General features: G+C 44.3%; 1 protein-coding gene across 5 annotated transcripts in view; it reads right to left on the bottom strand.

The window, feature by feature from the left end:
- AGPAT4 (1-acylglycerol-3-phosphate O-acyltransferase 4) overlaps nt 1-10,703 on the bottom strand; it is a 119,120-nt gene extending 108,417 nt beyond the window's left edge. For 3 of the 5 annotated variants that reach the window (XM_032407528.1, XM_032407527.1, XM_032407529.1), the window contains exon 1: nt 10,581-10,703. The gene's annotated coding sequence lies outside the window, so the exon portion shown is untranslated. Of the gene's footprint in view, nt 1-10,459 lie in introns of all 5 variants that reach the window. The other 2 variants (XM_032407526.1, XM_032407525.1) reach the window with 1 other exon arrangement.
- Between the last annotated feature and the right edge of the window lie 8,934 nt (nt 10,704-19,637).

Here is a 19,637-nt window from a genome sequence, read left to right as displayed (position 1 = left end):
GGGGTGGGCTGTGGCAGGGAGCAAGCAGCCGGCCACCTCGACGTTACCTGTCGCCATCTCCTTCCTCACCCATCTCAGCCAGGGGACAACTTGTTTTGAATGAAATAATTTTCTGGAAAGTTAAAATTTAGAACTAACTTGCCAAAGATAGAGTGGACAAAACCATTGTTTCTGATGGCAATCTTTCCAGCGTCCTCTGGATTGTCCTGCTTTAGTAAATGGAGTACATCAGATGCCACACCAAGGGCTCAGGACCACGGGTCTGCTGGACATGTGTTCTTGGGTTTCCTACCCTGCCATCGATGGCTCCTTTTCCACCATTTGCTCAGGCAAACAGGTAACCAAGCTTGCTAAGCCAGTCATTTCAGGATTACACTTGCTGTGTGAGTATGTTCAGGGTAAAATCAGATTAAGCCTCGCAAAGTACATAGGCTTTCGAGAATAATTTTTCCCACTGTATACTGCAGATTTGGGGCTGTCTTCCACATGGTTGAATCTGTCCCCAACTAGATATTCTACCATCTCGTAAATGGAATAGGCTTTGGCAGACTTGCTGGTTTAAGCTGAATTAGACAATAAACTCCCCGTGGTCACAGAGTACGCTTTCCTTCCCTACTTTCAGCAGGCTCCACACCGTAATGCCCTGCCCTGCGTCACACGAATTTTCAAGTGCAAATTTCACTGGAATATACTGTAGTACTTCTTATGCGCAGACGCCATTGCACCCTAAGACTTTAATGGCATGATTTCCATTTTCAGTGAAACGTTGGGTCAAGTGATACTGCATATCCACGCTTGATAACATGGTTTTATTTGTTCAAGTAATCTCTACACCCAACATGGGGCTTGAACTCCTGACCTCGAGATCAAGAGTCGCGTGCTCTCCTGATTGAGCCGGCCAGGTGGCCCAAAAACCTGGTTTTAAAAAGAGCAAGGATACACACACAACACACACACGAGAGGCCTACCCTTCTTCCTTATTATTCTCAAGTATATCTAATAAAACTTGGTTTGCTTGTGCCTGGGCAAAGTCCACCGTTCAGATTTTTTTTTTTTTCCTCCACCAACGTCTTATTATAAAGGGGAAAAAAAAAAAAGCAGTTTATTGGGGTAGTTAGGTATTGGGTTCTCCTCTTTCCCTCTATTACAACAAGGTCCGCCCATGCCAAGGCTTCTTATTTAAGGCAGGAGGTTTGGGTTGGATTATTCTTCAACCCCTAGAGAGGGTGGGACCCTTAAAGAGATGGGTACCTTGAGGACAGTTTGTTAGGATTTGAATTGGCAAATTTCACATGCCTGACTATTTTGTTCAAATTCCAAAAGATAACCCCAGTGAGAGAAATCTTTATGAGAACAGGAGGTAATGTATCATAAACTGGTGATAAGATAAAAGATATCTATAAGCAGTAGGAGTTAAAGCAACTCCTTATTGGAGACAGTCAAGGCAATGGGCGAGGGAGAGAGATTAAAAAGAACAGAATGGGCATTGGGCTAATCTAGAGAAGGGGTTATTCCAATAGAAGGAAGAAAGTCCAGGAGGATGGGTGACCAGAGCCAAGAGAGGGACTCAAGCAACCGTCCATAAATGATCCCATCAGGAACAGAGAAACAAGGAAGAAACAGAGTCAAGGCAAGCCAGTCCCCAGGGATGACTCATGGCCTGCCCTATTCCATCCCATCCCCAAGACTCTCTGTTTAGTGACAGTAGTAAAGAGGAAAGGTAGTGGAAGGGACAGCATGATAAATGGACTCTTTCTTCCCACAAAGTCACTTAGACATCATCCAGCTCAGTTTTCCCTCTAAAATCTTTCCACAGAGATGTTCCCTTCAGCTGAGGAAGCTAACTGAAGGATCTGGAGCTATGGCCGAAAGCCATCCGAACAACCAAGCATGTTTTGCCTTAAAAGTTCATGTAAATGTTGCGTGTTATATCATGGCATATCCATGTTCGTTTTACTTTTTTAAATAAAATATATCTTGGATCTTTCAGCAAAACGGATGCTTGGGTGACGTGGGCCTGGTTTATCCTGCAGCTTTCCACACTCGCTGGCATACTCCCAAAATGGCCCCACCGTGTTGGTGGCTGAAGAAGCTGGCCTGTACGCCGGCCTCCTCCCTGACCAGGTCAGGAAATGAGGACACAGAGGCCATGCGAGGTTACCTCCCAGTGCCGGGGCCAGTGCAGAACCAGAGACAGTCCCTGGTCTCAAGGAGTCCAAGGTCCCACAGAAAGTAAGCAGGTGACCTGGGTTGGGGACCTGGTCCTCCCTTCTGCCATGCTGCTTCTCGTGGTCCCTACAAGGCCCCCCATCTCTGTGGCCCAGCAGAAAGTGTCTAGAGAGGGAGGCCTGGCAGTCTCCAGATTCTGGCCAATGCAATGTTCCTGTGGCCTCCGACAAGGCAGGACACCTTGACTGCCAGCCTGCTAATCCTCTCCCTGCCCAGAGAGGCAGGCAGGGTCGCGTCCCATGGTGTACCCGTTCTTAGGAAACTGCCACTCACTGCTTGCCCAACACCCACAGGACACAACTAGATCCCAGCCTGGTAAACCACATGCTCTAGAAAGGTGCATCCTCTCTGGGGAGCCAAGCCACAGAGAAGCTGTTAAGACCAGACTGTCTTAGAGACAAATCACAGTGCAGCCATTTGAGAAGACAGAAGAGGGGGCAGAGATGAAGTTCCAATTTGGCTAAAATTGGACCCAATATAAATAATTAAAACAATCAGGCACATTTAAAATATTTCTGCGGTCCTCTCTCCCTGTTTCCCCTACTTAAACTTTAACCCCACTCTTCCACCCAGAAACGGAGGCCGAAGGAGGAATTTGGTGACCCCACAAAACTTTCATTATCTCATTCGGTCCTTAGTAACTTCTTAAATTTCCACATGATGCGGGGGTTAAGATGTAGAATTTCTGCTCATTTATGTGAAGCTACGGAAGGTCCTTTGACCCTGAAAGAAGATCCAGGGACCTTGTGGGAAAGAACGAATCATGCAAGTACATGCAATGCTTTTAAAATTTCTGTCTTATCCTGTAGGCAGCCCCGGTCTGGTTCATCTTTGTACCCTCAGCGCCTGGCCCACGGTAGGCTGGATACAAGGGTTCAGAGAGGGTTCTGGAATTGCGTGGGAGTCTGGAAGAACAGATATACCCGTGCCCCCCGCCCCCCCCCCATGCCCATCTTTCCAGTCTTGGAAGGGAGAAGGGCAGACAAAGGAAGGGACAAGGTGGTTGTACGCCCAGCGTTACCAGGCATTGGGCTGGGGAGCCGGGGCCTTACCTGAAGTAGGGGCTGGTCCCAGGACAAGTAGTAAAAGGGCCCTCTGGTGTAAGTGAGAAGGCGGGAGAGGCTTGAAATGCCTTCAAGATTGGGAGGGGAGGGTGCTAAGAGGCAAATAAATAACCAGTGAGACCTGGGTGTGGAGCTCACTGGTTGGCCTAGAAACTGGGAATTAATCAGGAAATCCCAGCAGACAGACCTGAAGTCAGTTAAGGGAAGCGCGCTCACAATTCTTTCTGTAGATATGTTAATCTATCCCGCCCAGGGGGTTGTCCCACCCACCTGGGGGAGTTGAGGACAGCTGGCTCAGCCAGGCCTTGGGGCTGGGGCCACACAAGCAGAAGGCTGTGGAGTGGGCCATATTTGAGTACTTCATGGTGACATGTCTGCTCTTCATTTCTTTTCTTTTTTTTTTTTTTCAATTCTTTTCTGTTAATTTAAATGACCGAATTGCCCCTTTGGTTGGGGCTGCCATTGTAAAACCTGGTGAGCGCAAGTTAGTCCTGAGAGATGGGTTTGCTTGGATCCAGGAGTTCCCTGAAGTTCTCAACTGCAGGCAATTCTGCCCCGCCAGCGGACATCTGGCAATGTCTGGAATGTTTTTGGCTGTCACTCCTGGGGTGGGGGGTGGGGGGAGTTCCACTGGTAGAGGCAGGAATGCGGCTAAACATCCTGCAGGGCACAGCATGGCCCCACAACAAAGCATTATTTGGCCCCAAATGTCAACAGCACCCAGTAGAAGAATTTGTCCTAAGGAATGTCAGCCTGGAAAGACCTAGCCCGGGTGGGGGGATTCGGCTCAGATAGGCAAATCTGACCCCTGACTCCCTGTGCCCACCTTTCCCTAAGCTACAACACCCATTCGGTGCCAGGTACTCCGCCCCGTGCTAGGAACAATGCAGTTAGAAAGCCCCTGCCATCAATAAGCACCCAGTGCGGTGATTAGGATCAAACCTTAAAGAGCAAATTGCCATTTAACGTCATAGCTTCTGAGAGTGACGTTTTATGAAGGACAGGTGATGGTATGGAGGACGAATGTCAGGAAAACAGAGGCCAGAGGTTGGGGAGATAGGCACAAAGGTGGTGCACATCTGGGGAAGGAAGCCACTCGCCACCGTGGGTCCATGCAACCCGCTCTTCCCCCCAGCAGAAGACAGAAAAGAGGGGCTCAGAACCGGGCCCGGGAGGGAGGTTCAGAGATTGCACTGATGGTGCGTTGATAGCGGCGGCATCCTGGGAAGAAGCACTTGGGATGGACAGGCTCTTTAAAATTTCATCAGTCTGGGTTAACCTCTGCCCACAGAGAGGTGACAGCTCACAAGGGAGCTGACGGAGATGGGAAAAAGACCAAATTTTGCTCCTGGTCAATTCGTTTCACCGGTTCTCTTTTCAGAGTTTGTCCGAGAGAAGCTCAGTGTCTTTCCAGATAAAACTCTGCCTTTACACGCGGTGATAGATTTGTTGACAAAAACAACAGAAAAGAAAGTCTGCCTCTCCAACCACAGCCTTGGGAGCCATTCAAGCAGCAACCACAGGTGTCCTCAAGAGCAACTTCTCAGCAAAGTTCCATCCTTGGTTAAAAATCAGTTTTGAGGTGGCACAGTCGGTTAAGCATCTGATTTTTGGTTTTGGCTCAGGACATGATCTCGGGGTCATGAGATCGAGCCCCACACCGCGCTCAGCACAGTCTGCTTGAGATTGTCTCTCCCTCTGGCCCTCCCGCTCCTGCTCACTCTTGCTCTCTCTTTCAAATAAATCAATCAATCTTAAGAAAAAGTTAGTTTGGAGAATAGTTCGTATTTAATTTGATGTTATGTCCTGCACTGTCATTCAGCTATTTGAACCACAAGACCCTTGCCCTGCCCCACCAGATCACCTCTCTGGCTGAACCAGAACAACCAAGCTCCCTGAAAACCATAGCAGCTTGTCTCCTAGGCTCTGCTGCTGGTTGTTGCCCAAGTTCAAAAACACTCCTGTCTCTTCCGGTCTTTCTGCAGCTCCCAAACACTAGGATGAAAGGGATAGAGGGGAAGGTCTGCATGGTAGACGTCTGATCCTTGGGTCAGACATGATCACTGCGTGTCTGCTCAGTCCGTGGCACGATGCTGGCCCGGGGCACAGATGGATGAATATAGCAACGGCATGGAGGGGGCAGCCGTACACAGTTCAGCAGTCTAGGTTCGAATCTCACCTCTGTTCCTTATTACGAAAGCAGGTGAGTAACTCACCAATCTTTACTTTCTGCATTTGTAAAATGGAAAAGATAATAGTTCTACCTGCTTGGTTTGTTATGAGGCTAAAGTGAATTGATAGCTGTGAGATCTCTGTACTAGATGGGCACACAAGAAGTTCCTCATTAAAGTGGGCTGTTACCATTCTCAGAGAAGCTACATGTTCGCTGGTCCCCTGAGCATCTCCGATGGCTTCGGCAGGTGACCTGCCATCCCCCCAGACCGAGGACTGATCTTCTGCAGGAATTTTAGGGAACAGCTTCAGACTCCTCTGAAGTCCAAAATGTGCCTTTTTTCCTGGAGGAGGCTACATAGAATTAACCATGGACTAGCCGCTAGGTATAACCCAAATTCAGAAGGGAGAGATCTATGCCAGCCAGAGTTATCTGGAACTCTGGAACAGCTTCACGCTGGAGGCAGAAGCTGACCTCTTCAGAGATCAAAATATCGAAGAAGAAGGGGGACTTGCTAAATGTTTTCTCTGAAGGTCGGACAAGCAGAGAGGGTGGTTCTCTGGATGAACTTGGTTATGTTGCCCATGTAATCTCCGTGGTGAAGGTAGAAATCAAATGGGGGCAAAACAATTCTGAGGAGCTTCGTGATATCAGGAAATACAAACAGGATAAGTACTCCAACAAGGTTTTAACATTCTTTATTTTGGCTATTTAGATTTGAGGTGTTGAAACCTACTTGGTTTTGTCAGAAGGAGACATGGACTTGCAATGCGTTATGGGAATTAGCTCTAAATGACAAGAGGCTCTCTAGCAAACCAGTGGGCATATAATTTTGATGACGGTGGGAATTTCCCTTTTAAAAATGCTATACTTGAAGTCCATCTGGAGGGGGCTATAGTCCCAGGGAAGTCCATAAGTGAGTCACTATGAGGGAACTTTGAGAGATTAATGCTCAGCTTATGCTTTTCAGAAACAGAACATGTAAGTCTTCTGGACTCTATTCCTCTATGGCTCCAGGGTCAGAAATCCCACCTCTTCCCATTTCATTAATCGACAAATGTTTCCTGACACCAGCCGTAAGCTCAACCAGTGCAAAAGATACAAGAAAATTGTAAGATGGACAATGGTCAAACAGCTAACCACTCTTTCCTTCTCCGCCCAGCACAATCTATATATAAAATTGTTCAGTGAAAGAAGCATGCAGTGCCATTAGCTAATAAATGCCTCTCTCAAAAATAACCCTCCCCGGTTTAAGGGACTGTTTCCACATTTGTCTCCCTGTTCGTTCCTCAGCTTCTTTAGGAAAGAAATAATTTCCTATTTATTGCTATGTCCATGACTTATAATACCGGACACATGATAGTCAACGTCATTTGTTGAGGGAATGAATAAAGGGGTGGATGATGTAAGCATGTATATATATGAATGAATGAAAGGTGACTGAAAAGTAGGATTTAGGATCATAGGATGAAACAGAAAAAAACCAGACTGGAGTAACAAAGTGAAGACAAAATCGAAAACAGGTAGAAAATCTTTGGTGGAAGAAGAGTGCGTTTGAAAAATACAGGAGACAGGTTAGACAGATCATTCCATGATAATGTTCACCAAAAATTGCTTTTATTTTAAGATCTTTCTCCTTACTCAGTCATTAGACGTATTCTCTCTGAAAAATCCTTCAGATATTTGAAAACTGTAGCTATTTACTCTGCATCCAGTTTTGCTCATAGTTGTGTCCATAGCACTTGGCAGATACAAGAATACAGTGACACAATGATAAAATGAATACTGTTAAAAGAAGACAAGATACAATTGCAAGTGCAAAAGATACAAGAAATGAATATTGTTAAAAGAATGAGTTCCTGATGTGAGCTTGCCCTTTCCCACAGCCTTAGCAGTGGTCCACCCTGGTCCATACCACGAAGCCAAATTTCAGAGTACCAACACTTGCTTTCCAAACAGATTCTGTCTTGGACAAAGACTATTGAATTAGAGTTGCCCAGGCTCTGGGTGGTGTTGGGTGATTCTTAAGCCAGGCTTGATCACATATGTCTCTCAAAACACGTAGGTATCAAAAACCATTTAGAACTATGAATGCAGAGTCTTCACATGCACGTTAGACCTCCTTTTGAGAATAGAGCAGATTGCACAAAATGTAGTAAGTCGGCCACGTGCTCATCTGAGCTCCCCATAATTTAAAGCTATGGCGATGGTAGGTATCATTAGGATGACGTTGTAGGGACAGGTGGGGTCCCCTCTCCCAGATTTCTTACTTGTTTAAAGTCTGATTTAAGTCTGGCTTTCACTTCAAAAATAACTGGATTAGGTAGGATTCCACCACCTACTCACATCTTTCTCCTATCAATCTTTCTTCTGGTTTACACAAAATTCTGTCCCTGAATCTCTATTCACCAGCACAGAGTATACCTGCCCTATTTCCACACTAAAGACAGGACTTCTCCCCACTTGGGACAAGAATGGAGAATCATGCTGCATCTCCTAGCCCCCACACCCGTTCGCTGGGACAACTTTGCCTTCTTCCCTTTGACTTGCCCATCTCCTCTCCTTCCAACTGTTACATCCTCATCCTGGTCATGTTCTTCTCCGACTAACCGCATCTGCTCTCTCGTCTCCCTCCTGCCTGGCCTCCTGCTCTCCAGCTGTGTGCACATCTGCACGTGCTGTCACCCCCGTTTGGTGGATCTTTAACTTGGGCACCCAATTCAGAGCCTTGCAGACAGTGAGGTCCCAGCCCTGTGGCAACTGACTCCAACTTCTTTGCTGTCACATCTTCTCAGCCTCTTTCCCGGGACCCTGAATTCGCTTTGCATCTACAGCTCCATTGACCTTCCCCAGGTCAAGGATGTTGATTATGTTTTTAACCCCTCCTCAGGGTCTGATGATAGGACAGTATTTATTTATTTATTTCTGGCTGTGCTTCCAAACAATTCTTGCCCTTTGAACTCCATTCCATAAGGCTTTTTTGTTGTGAAATTGCTAGGTCTGGAAACTCCATCACAGACTTTGCCTTACACACTGGCCATCTGCTCTGCAGGGTCACAGGGTAAATCTACATCCTTGAGGACCATTTTCAAGCTAGAAAAACAGTAACTTAGCAAGACTGCTTTCCATGCTCTTTGCAAACATCGAAAGCCTACAGTTCAACTGCCGTGGGTACGAGCATGAGTTTTCAAAGCGAGAGTAATATGCTTTTTAAGGACATTTTTCTGTGCTTTATGCCCTTTAACTAGTTCTCTGGGCTTTAACTCTCTTTGGTTCTAGTTAGTCTTGTGCCATGCTACGCAGTCCCCATCTTCAGATAACTTTTGTATCTACAATACTTGAGATCTCTTGCACTATAGTAAGTTTTTTAAGTCCCAGATAATAGCATGTTTAGGTAAGGATCTCTGCAAACAGAACCTCATTAAAACCACCCCTTCTTCCTGTTTCCATGCTGAGGGGTTACTCTGAGGTTTCTAAGTAATGCTTTTGGCTTCAGTAGCAGGAAGGCACTATGAGGGCTGAGTGACCTTCAGAAATCTTTATTCAAAATTACAGATAATTTTAAGATTCAAGGATGAGATGACTACTGATCTGTCTTATAAAGGCTAATTTGTAATTCGGGATCCCGAATTAGGGGAATGGTGTCCATTATTAGATATTTCCTCAGATATACTGAATAAAAGCCTCAGTTCAATTCCAACCTGTTAACAGGCCCATTTAGACTATGCCTTTCTAGCAGATGTGCGATTGATTCTAATCATATTTAACTTTGCTTATTACTGGGTAGATGGTACTTTTCTCTCATGCTTTATATTTTTCCTGAAAATCAATTCTCTTTCTGCCCAGAGAGGATAGTAAGAAGATTCAGTAGTTTTAACTTAGGACTTTGACTTGTCCCTGTTGTCCCTGCCCACCTACCTACACACACACACACACACACACACACACACACACTTTCTCCCTCTTCTTATGATAGTCTTTTCTAACTGCAGATGCTTCACTAATAATCACAGGTGGGTTAACACTTTCCCAATTTTGAAAAAGAGAAGGTCCACGGACCCTCACCTCCATGAGAGCCGATCACATGGGGAATCCGTCTAAGGACGATCACTCATACTTGTTGAACTTAGATTTTGTGCCCAGTAAGTGCAGGCTAGAGCAAAGAACCCTCTTTTGAATATTTAGACTATCAGGCAAACTTGTGAGGCAGATAATAATGTATCTTATCAGTGTTGATTCTCAGACACTCTGAAACTTTTTTCAAGGATCTCACCTCCTTTAAAGAAGTGAGTGCTCGCCCCCCCCTCCCCTTAGTCTGGTTCCAGCATTAATATCACATCTAGAGAACTGTCCTGGTTTTCTAAAACAGACCAGAATTGAGGACTTGCACAAACACCAAATCATTCCTTCTATAATTCCTAGAGAGGATGGAGAAATTCAGAGGCCAAAAATTAAGTAATGAAGAGGTAATTACAAATGCCCGTTTCCTTGACGACACCCCTCCCCCCAGCCCTCCTGTGATAGGGAAAAACCAAAATGAAAGTGAGGAGGGGTAGCCACAAAGCCTCGCTGGATTTTAGCAAGCCGAGGCAATCGCCAGCCGGAAAGCAGCAAGCAGGCTCCGACCGAAATACAAATAAATCCATTTATATCGGGGCTGCCTTTTGTGTAGTATTATTTTTGTGGTTGCCATAGAAACGCCAGGGACGGAAGAACGTGTTGCATGACACAGGAGACCGATCTGTAACAGGAACCTTCTCCCCAGCTTCATCTATTGCAGAGAAAACGCTCTCACCCAAGGGGAGGAGGCCTAAGGGGGGAAACTCATCCCAGAACAGCAGCTGGAAATCACAACCTGGAAAGGCACGCTCACCCTGCTGAGCACAAAGAAAGGGCGCAAAGCCCCTCTGCCTTTCAGGCTCTGCCCCCTCCACGTCCCCACTGTCGCCTCACTTCCTTCTCCACCTTCCACTCTTCCTCGTTCTGTACCTACCCCTTCCAGAGGTTTTAGTGAGGTCCAGCCGAGGAGAGGAGAACAGTGATAGAGAGAGAGACACAGACATCCGCCACGCCCAGAGGTGAAGTCGCCTGGAAACAGCACGAACAGCACATACCTCCTTTTCTGGCGGCCCCTGCCACATGGGCTTAGAAATCAGAAACTGAAAGGGAGCAGGCTGGGGTGCAGAAATTGCCACTAGTTTATAGGAGCTGTAAGTCAGCCAACACTGGAAAGAAAATGCGAGACTCCACCCATGGGGTGGACCCTTCGGGGGGAAAAAAAAAAAAAGTGGTCCTCAGCTGACGTCTCTCCCCACCCCATGTCACTTCCTTTTAAAGCTACAATTTAGCAGTTACGGGGAGGGAAGATACGAGCTGGTGTAACATGAGTCACTCCCTTCCCCTTCCAATTAGTGCGAGGAAGTGCTTCGGTTAGCTTCGCGTTTGAAATCTGTGGCTCGGGAACCTGCCCGAATCAGAAACAAAGCCCGCTAGGTGGCCTTTTCTCTTCCTGCCCGCGGCTCCCCAAACCCTGTTGCATCCCCGGCCCGAAATGGCTCCTCCAGCCTCAGCCCGGACAGACCCCGGCCCCGGCTGCGGGGCGACCTGGAAATCGTCCTAAACCGGCTGGGTTTTAATTCAGCAAGTCTGCGATCGCTTTGTTTTGGAGGATGCCATCCACCCCCCCCCCCCGCGGGCCCCCGGCAACGCTGTGCTGGGCAGGAGATTGCTCTCCACCCGGGAGAGCCCCAGAACGCCTTCAAGGAAATAATGCCGAAAACTCAAGTGATCAGAGACGTTAGGAACGGGGAGGAAGAAGCTCTGAGGTCGAGGTATTCTCTCCCTGCAGAGCAGCCCCAGGATCGATTACCCCTGCACGCGCGCACATACACAGGCACATGCAGGCATGCACGTGCACCTGGCATTTACATGTAGTGTGTTGGAGAGGGTCTGGGCAGACCTTTATAATGAAACAGTGTCATTGCAACTTTAAAAGAGGGCGGGCTGTTGAAACTCCAGAAATGCCAGGTCTCTAACCTTCCCACAACGTTATTTCAATCTCCATATAGTTCAGAGGTATGCCCCTCAAATGTCCACCGTTGGAACCATAGTCTCAAGTAACATTTGGATATTTAGGTATGACTCCTGTGTTCACTCCCATTTCTTTGGATGTTTACGATCCACAGGGAAAAATCAAATGCTCACAAATAACTAGACCACACTGCAAAATTATGAAGACCTACAAATTGCTAAAAGCAAAACAAAACAGTGTGCCATGAGGACAGAGAAGATGGAAGAGTTTTTCAGTTATGGTGGGGGAAAGGTGGGCATTCGTAATTGAGGAAAGGAGGTTTGGACTGGGTCCTATAGGGTGTGTGGCATGTTGATGGTATGTGGTGGGAGGGAGGGAGATGGGGCGTGGATGCCCTGGAGGATGAAGGACATCAAAGGCATTAAAAAGGAGTCTGAACAGGGATCTGAAGAGAAAACCCATTTGTGGCAATGGCTTATTTTAATATCCAGGTGAAAATTAATTTAAGCATATAGAAATGCTTATAAAAGATGCTTGCAAGATCTTTCTTACAGCCAACGCAATTTTTAAGTGTTGTCATAACTTTTCAAATTATGTTTTAAAATCCATTTATTTCGGGGCATTTGGGTGGTTCAGTCGGTTAAGCAGCCGACTCTTGATTTTGGCTCAGGTCTTGATCTCAGGGTCCTGGGATGGAGCCCTGAGTCTGGCTCCACGCTCAGCTGGGAGTCTGCTTGAGGATTCTTAGCGCACTGCAAACTGTAAGGGGTGAGAACAAGAGGTATGTTCAATCAGCAAGACTGTAAGAAATTAATGCTGATCAGCGGATAAATTTAAAAAGACATAAAAGATATTGGGACGCCTGTGTGGCTCAGTCAGTTAAGCATCTGACTCTTGATCTCAACTCAGGTCTCAATCTCAGGGTTGTGAGTTCAAGCCCCATGTTGGGATCCATGCTGGGTGTGGAGCCTACTTTTAATTAATTAATTAAAAGACATGGAAGATGTAAACTGTAACACACCATAAAAAATGATACACAAATAGCCAATAAGCATCAACAACAACAAATATGCAACCGCCCATAAAAATATAAGATGTGCTGTCATTTCTTTGCCTTTCCACCAGTCAAGCATTCAAAAAACTAACATACGAGGATGCTATACGGTGGGCTCTTTCCTCTCTCGCTGGTGACAGTAAATTGGTACATTCTTTTTGGAATTCAATTAAACAAGATCTATTGTGAGGCTTTAAAACAGTCATATTCTTTATGCAATAATTCAACTCCCTAGAATTTATGCTAAGGAAATAAGCAGAGATGACCTCAAAGATTTAGACACATGTAGATTCATTAGAGTCATTTATGATAGTGAAGACTGGAAACCATTTAAATGTCTGAAGTAGCAGGTTAGTTATATAAATGATATGACACTCATATACTAGAACATACTGCATAAATTTAAAACGCTGTATTTGAAAGACATGAGGAAACTTTCACAATATATTAAGTGAAGAGCAAACTAAGCTATGTATAAAACATAAACTCTTCTTTATAATTATACAAATATTTATTACATGGCCTATAACGGATTGGAAAGTGTCCCCCCAAAATTCATGTCCATCCAGAACCTCAGAAGGTGATTTTATTTGGAAACAGGGTCTTTGAGAATGTAATTAAGATGAGCTCATACTGAATTAGGAGGAGCCCTAAGTCCAATGACTGGAGTTCTTGTAAGAAGAGGAAAGGACAGAGAGAAATTTACACAGAGAATGAGACCGGGGGATGGCTTGGAGGCAAAGCTTGGAGCAGTGTGTCTACAAGCCAACGAGTGCCAAAGCTTGTATTCTGGCAACTGCCAGAAGCTAGGAGAAAGGCATGGAACAGATTTTCCCTTAGAGCCTCCAGAAAGAACCAACCCTGCTGACACCTTAATTTCAGACTCCTGGCCTCCTGAACTGTGAGAGAACAAATTTCTGGTTTTTAAAACCCCTCAGTATATGGTCATTTGTCATGGAAGCCCATGGAGACTCATACGGTGTGCAAAAAAAGTCATTAAACTGTTAATGATTATTCTGGCCTGTGAGGTTGAGGGTGATTCTTACTGTTTCTTTAGATTTTATTGCATTTTGAAAAAATGTCAACAATGAACATTTATAACTTTTATAAAAGAAAGTGATTATGGGTAAAAACCCAAAGATTCAAGGTTTCAAAAGTCATAGTGTTCTAGGACGATTTAGGACAGAAGCAAAGAATAATCAATGATGATTACAACATATTGTATCCTAAAGATTATTTTCAGAACTCTCTGTTAAAGAGGGAATGCTATGTGTTTCAGAAAAGTTTTTTTAGCCTGAATTTTGGTACTTAAGATAATGAATATCATTTATCTAAAATGCTAACTTACAAACCATATATTTAACCGCCACGCTAGATGGTTGAGTTATTAATGGGTATTTCAAACAGCCTGTTCTCTTAACACCTTGTTAGCTGCATGCTGACAATATTTGTGCTTTATTTCATTTGCCTGATAATAGGATTACAAATATACATAAATCCATATAAATATATACACACTTTGAAAATTTCCTCAAATTACAAAATATAAACATATCATAGATTTGCAATTATAATCACCTCACTGTATACTAAATTAGGAGTTGTGGCTGTTCCAAGTAGACAAAGAAAAATGTGTAAATAGTAAAGTCAATTTGATGTTTGGAATCTTTAATCTTATGTTAAATAGTTGTATATTTCAATCAACTCTAATTGAGCCTTACAAATGTGTCATATATCGTTTGTAATGACCAACAGGCTCTTAAGGCTATGTTGTTATTATTGCAGTCATTTTAAGTACATTCAAATAGCTTTAATGTGAACATTTAACATTTAAATAACATTAACTATTATGGAGGAAAGTGCAGAGGAACGAGTCAGATTTCCTCCTCGATCAGTGATGATCATCCTAAGTCATTGCCCAAACATTAATGTGGAGGCAGGACCCCATGTCCATCAGCTCTTAATGATCTTAACTCAGAATTGTGTTTTAAGTCTCTTAAAAATTATTCTCAGTATTCAGGTATCTCCTTTCTCTTCTCGATATCTTCAGGTCCATTCAACGTGGCAGTGATGACTAGAAAGGCTTTCCCTCCTCCTGAATCTGGACAATGAGTAGCTGGAAATCATATGATACAGGAGCAAACTACCACAAGAGGAGGAACTGAATTCAAATCAATGAGCTCCCAGCTGATGCAGCAAATTGAAAAAGTTACCAGCTTCATGATCTGATTTGAAGAGATGAGGTAATACAAAGGAATACTGGAATTTAGCACTTGTGTTCTTCATGACTGGGTGAAGAGAGAGCACACTATTTTGAGTGGTATTTAACCCTGGATGATTGTCAACGCTTGCACTTTATAAATTGTGTTATTTAAAAAAAAAAATTGATAAGCATGAATTACTTTTATAAACAGAAAATGCAAGCATTTTCATTTTTAAAAATAAATACTTATTGTTATTAATTGTGAGATATGCTTCTCTTGATTTGGCAACCATTTAAGCTTATAGCCTAATGACACCTTAGAGGGTAATCTAAGCCAGGTGTGGTTGTGGACCATCCGCATGGCCATCACCTGGGAGCGTGTTAGAGACGCAGTCTCCGGCCCCACCCCAGACCTCGTGAATCAGAAACTACATTTTAATGACATCTCCAGGAGCCTCATATGCACATTAAAGATGGAGAAGTACTTGTTTTAGTCCACGTCTCTCATTTTACAGACAATCTCTCATATCCGAGTCCGGGAAGGCTGGGTCTGCTTGTCCTGAGTTACACAATAAACACAAAGAACAGGAAGCAGCTAAAGCCAAGGCTCCATTTTTAATGATTCCCACCTCAAAATTCTTTCCACTGCCTTCCTTAGGCTTCCGGGTGAAAAGCTGGTCTGAAAGAAACTCCATTGGCATAAAAATGCTAAAAAGAGAATCTTTACTTAAACTCATGTTCGTTATTCTAACTGTAGTTATTAAAAGCCCATCTATACTCCATGCATTTGAGTTTATACATAGTTTTACCCAAAGAAAGTTAGTCTTGGAATACTGGACCAAGGCTGGGAAAAAGCATGTGACATCTTTTCTCCACGATCACTCATTTTGTCTTGGTTACAAGCCAAAGCCATTGCCAGTTCAACAAAACTTAGCTTCGTGACTGATTTCCAAGAGGCTGTAAAAAAGAAAATGGTCTCCATGGGCCTCCTTGTTTTGCCCTCGCCGTTTTCCAATCTACTTGCTCCTTACCCGGCAGCCTGTGCAAAATAAAAATAAAGCATATGGTTTCCCCCTCTCTCATTCTCTGGCTTTGGGTGCCACGACCGTCCCCTATATAATAAGTTTCCTCATTAAGCTAGCTTTGTTACTTGCAACAAAGGGTCCGAATTCTTTTCATTTTTTATTATTTTATTTATTTTATTTTTTAGAGAGGGAGAGGGGAGAAGAGAGGGAGAGAGAATCTTAAGCAGGCTCCATGCCCAGCACAGAGCCCGCTGTGGGGCTCCATCTCATGACCCTGAGATCACGACCTGAACCGAAATCAAGAGTCAGGCGCTCCACTGACTAAGCCACCCAAGTACCCGAAAGTGTCCCAAATCTTCATGTAAGTTTTTAGAGCCTCAGATTTCTCATTCCTAAAATGCATGGTATGGTGGTTTAAATGAGATAGTAGATGGGAAGCACCTGAAATAGTGTAGAACCTCAAAAAATGATCATTTTTGTCTCCTCTCCTCAACCCATCCATTAAAGGAAAGAAAGACAACTCACAGACCTTTGTTTTAGTTGGCATCTCTCTCCTAACTCCCAGACACATTTACCCGATAACCTGATGAACATCTTCACGGACAAACCCTACCTGTGTCCCAAATTGAGTAAGTCCCGGGAGGATCTCTGGCCCCAGCCCTGCCCGAGCTCTGCAGTGCGGTCTCACACACGTCTCTGGTTCCCTGCGTTGGTGAGCGGTGATTTCAGAGTTCCCCTTGAGTCTTCCTCTTCCTCGTGCATCTCCTCCTCCCCACGTGGTGCTGCTAATTCTCTCTCAAAGCCACTTGTGAGCAGACTCTCCTCCCACCAGCTCTGCTGCTGGTCGCTGCAGCATCCTCCTTACGGTTGACCGCAGGAACCTCTTCTTCAACTCTGTAAAGTAAATACATTTAAGGAAAAGTTTTAACTCTCCATAAAATCACCGCCTTCATTTTCATGTATACTGTGTTCTTTCCCAGTCTCTGCTCACTTGCATGCAGATTTTATTTGTCTATAATCATAGTAGTGTAGAAAATGCCATCATATTTTTATGTCACACATCCTAAAGATTTCCTCACCAGGATTTTCGGAAGCATCTTCTCACTGCTTTCCTAATTATCTACCTACTTAGTATACGACAGTTTTCATAACTGTTCTTCTGTGGGATATCGCCTGCTTCCTGCTTTCCCTTACTGTGGACCATTCCTTGCTTCCACTTATTGGGCAGTAAGCACTTTGTATCAGATGCCCCCTTTCCCCTATTTTGTAAATGAGGAAGCTGAAGCTGAGCCGGGTGACGTCCATTCCTCAAGGTTACATAGCTGGTAAATAGCAAAGGCAGGACTCCCTCTCAAGTGCGCCTAACCCAAAAGACCATATTCTTGACCTCTTTAATGTACCGCCATTACCACAAACAAGGTTTTCTCCTTTGGGGTGATGCCCTAAGAGAGTCTCAGAAGAAGTGGGTTTTGTGACTCGCTCACGCATCACTGCATACATTAACCTGTTGCTGCTCGTCACCATCACCACCTCACTATTGTTTGTTAATGTCTTCATGATGTTTTGCAAGTTTCACAGTCTTAAATAATACCAACTTTAATTTTTGTGCCTTGCATGGGAAGCGTTTGCTTTACTTACTCTTACCATTTGCAGGTATTTTTCAGTGAGACCCATTCTTAAGTATTGACTCTTTATGCCTCGGGCTTGGTATTTAGCATTTGCACGTGAACTGTAATTTGTTGATCTGTTTCTTCTATGATCTCACCTGCTTCAGCACTCAATTTTGGTTTCTACTCCCTGGCCTATCATTCCATATTTTAGGTCTTATTTTGAGTTCCTCCTGTGTGTGTGGAGTAAGCGGTTTAAGATGATGAGCAAATTGCCGTCCTGTCCTGACACTTATTAAATAAATCTTCTCTTGTTTGGAGTGCACTGACATAGGAAGAGTGCTTTTGGAGAAAGCAGATGTGGGTGAGGAGCCTGGCTGAGGAGATCAGTCCTGTTGGAGCTGGGGATGGCTTTTCCCAAGGGGGGTGCCCACTCTCCTCTGCTCCCCCTGTGGGGCTCAGCGATGTGGGACAGAGGGAGAGACTGAAGCATCCCCTGCCTCATCCCAACCCCCTCCCCCCGCCACCACGTCCCACCCACAGGGCAACCCTGTCTAGAGGACTTAAGTCTTTGTTCCAGTTGAAGCTGCAGGACACACGAACGCCCACCAGCCATCTCCCGGAGGACCTCGGGCGGCCCAAGGTCATGAGCGGCAGTCTTGGAACAGTTGGCTGGATGTCTTAACAACCAACATCTGGCTAAATTGTGAAATAAATGCTTGCAAGCCAATTCTACAGTTGAGCCTAGGGGGAAAAGAGATGAATCAAGGGCTTCAAACATTCTATTGAGGAAGAAAATATACCCTTCCTTTACCCCACCCCCCCTACTATCCACCCCTCCCCCCCCCCCATCCTTTCTTTGTAATCTTAGCACTGTCTGTGTCATTTTTATAGAATATTTTTCAAAATAGTTGTGTCAGGATTGGAGGGAGAGCAAATTTAACCACATGATAAAATCACTGATGGGACAATGAAGAAACCAGTAACTAAGAAGTAAAAAGTGTAAAGATTGGAAAAAAAGAAATAAAAGTCCCATTATTTGCAATGACATGTCTGTATAAATAAAATTCCAAAAGAATCTACAGATAATGTATTACCATTAATAAGTGAGTTTGGCAGGTCACCGGGCTGCCCTCGGTGGTATCTAGGCATGAGTGCCAGGTTGTATTTTGCAAAGATGCCCCTGGCAATCTCTGCCACCCCTTCCCCTGTGCTCTTCTGTACTGTAAGTTACCACTCCCTCATCAAGAGATGGGGTTCCCTTCCCCTCCCCTGGTATCTGGGCGGCCCTCGGACTTGACTGTAACTGATAGAATGTAGTAGAAATGATGCCATGGAACTCCCAGGACTCGGTCAGAAAAGTCTTTTCAGCGGAGGCCCAGGACATCTTGGAGCAGAAGGGAGTCCTTCTCATTGTCCCTTGTCTGGCTCATCCACACACGCTGTGAGCATAATAGAATGGTGGTTATTTCACAACACTGAGCTTAGGGGAGTTTGTCACACAGCTGCTAAACATACACCTGTAATGGACAATTAGAAAAAAATGAAATTTAAAAAATGAAAATATTTACAATAGCATCAAAAAACTCGAGTACCTAAGAAAGAATCTAATGAAAGATGTGTAAGACCTTTACATAAGAAACTGTAAAGCTCTACTAAGAGAAATGAAAGATTTAAATCAATTGAAGAATATTGACACAAATTCAAATATTCAAGTCAAGATGTAAATCTTCCCTAAACTGATCTATAGTTTTGATGCAATCCATTTAAACACAGCAGATGTGTAAGTTGATTCTAACATTTGCATGGAAATGTAAAAAGCCAAGCAGAACAAGGACGGAGGGACCTACCGTTTCAGATCCAAGAGCTATGGGTGTGTATTATAAAGCGACACTGATTAAGACAGTGCAAGCATAAATAATAGACCAATGGAACAGAACAGAAAGCCCAGAAATAGACCTATGTATTTATGGGCACTTGATTTATTTATTTTATTTTATTTTATTTTTTACAAAGAAACATAACTTTATATTCTTAATATTCATTTTTGACTATAAGTCTTCTTTTTTTAAAATTTTTTATTGTTATGTTAATCCCCATACATTACATCATTAGTTTTAGATATAGTGTTCCATGATTCATTGTTTGTGCATAACACCCAGTGCTCCATGCAGAACGTGCCCTCCTCAATACCCATCACCAGGCTAACCCATCCTCCCAACCCCCTCCCCTCTAGAACCCTCAGTTTGTT

This window comes from Phoca vitulina, unplaced genomic scaffold, assembly GCF_004348235.1.
Source record: "Phoca vitulina isolate PV1807 unplaced genomic scaffold, GSC_HSeal_1.0 scaffold9, whole genome shotgun sequence".
Classification (NCBI taxonomy): domain Eukaryota; kingdom Metazoa; phylum Chordata; class Mammalia; order Carnivora; family Phocidae; genus Phoca; species Phoca vitulina.
This window is presented reverse-complemented; position numbering and strand designations above follow the sequence as displayed.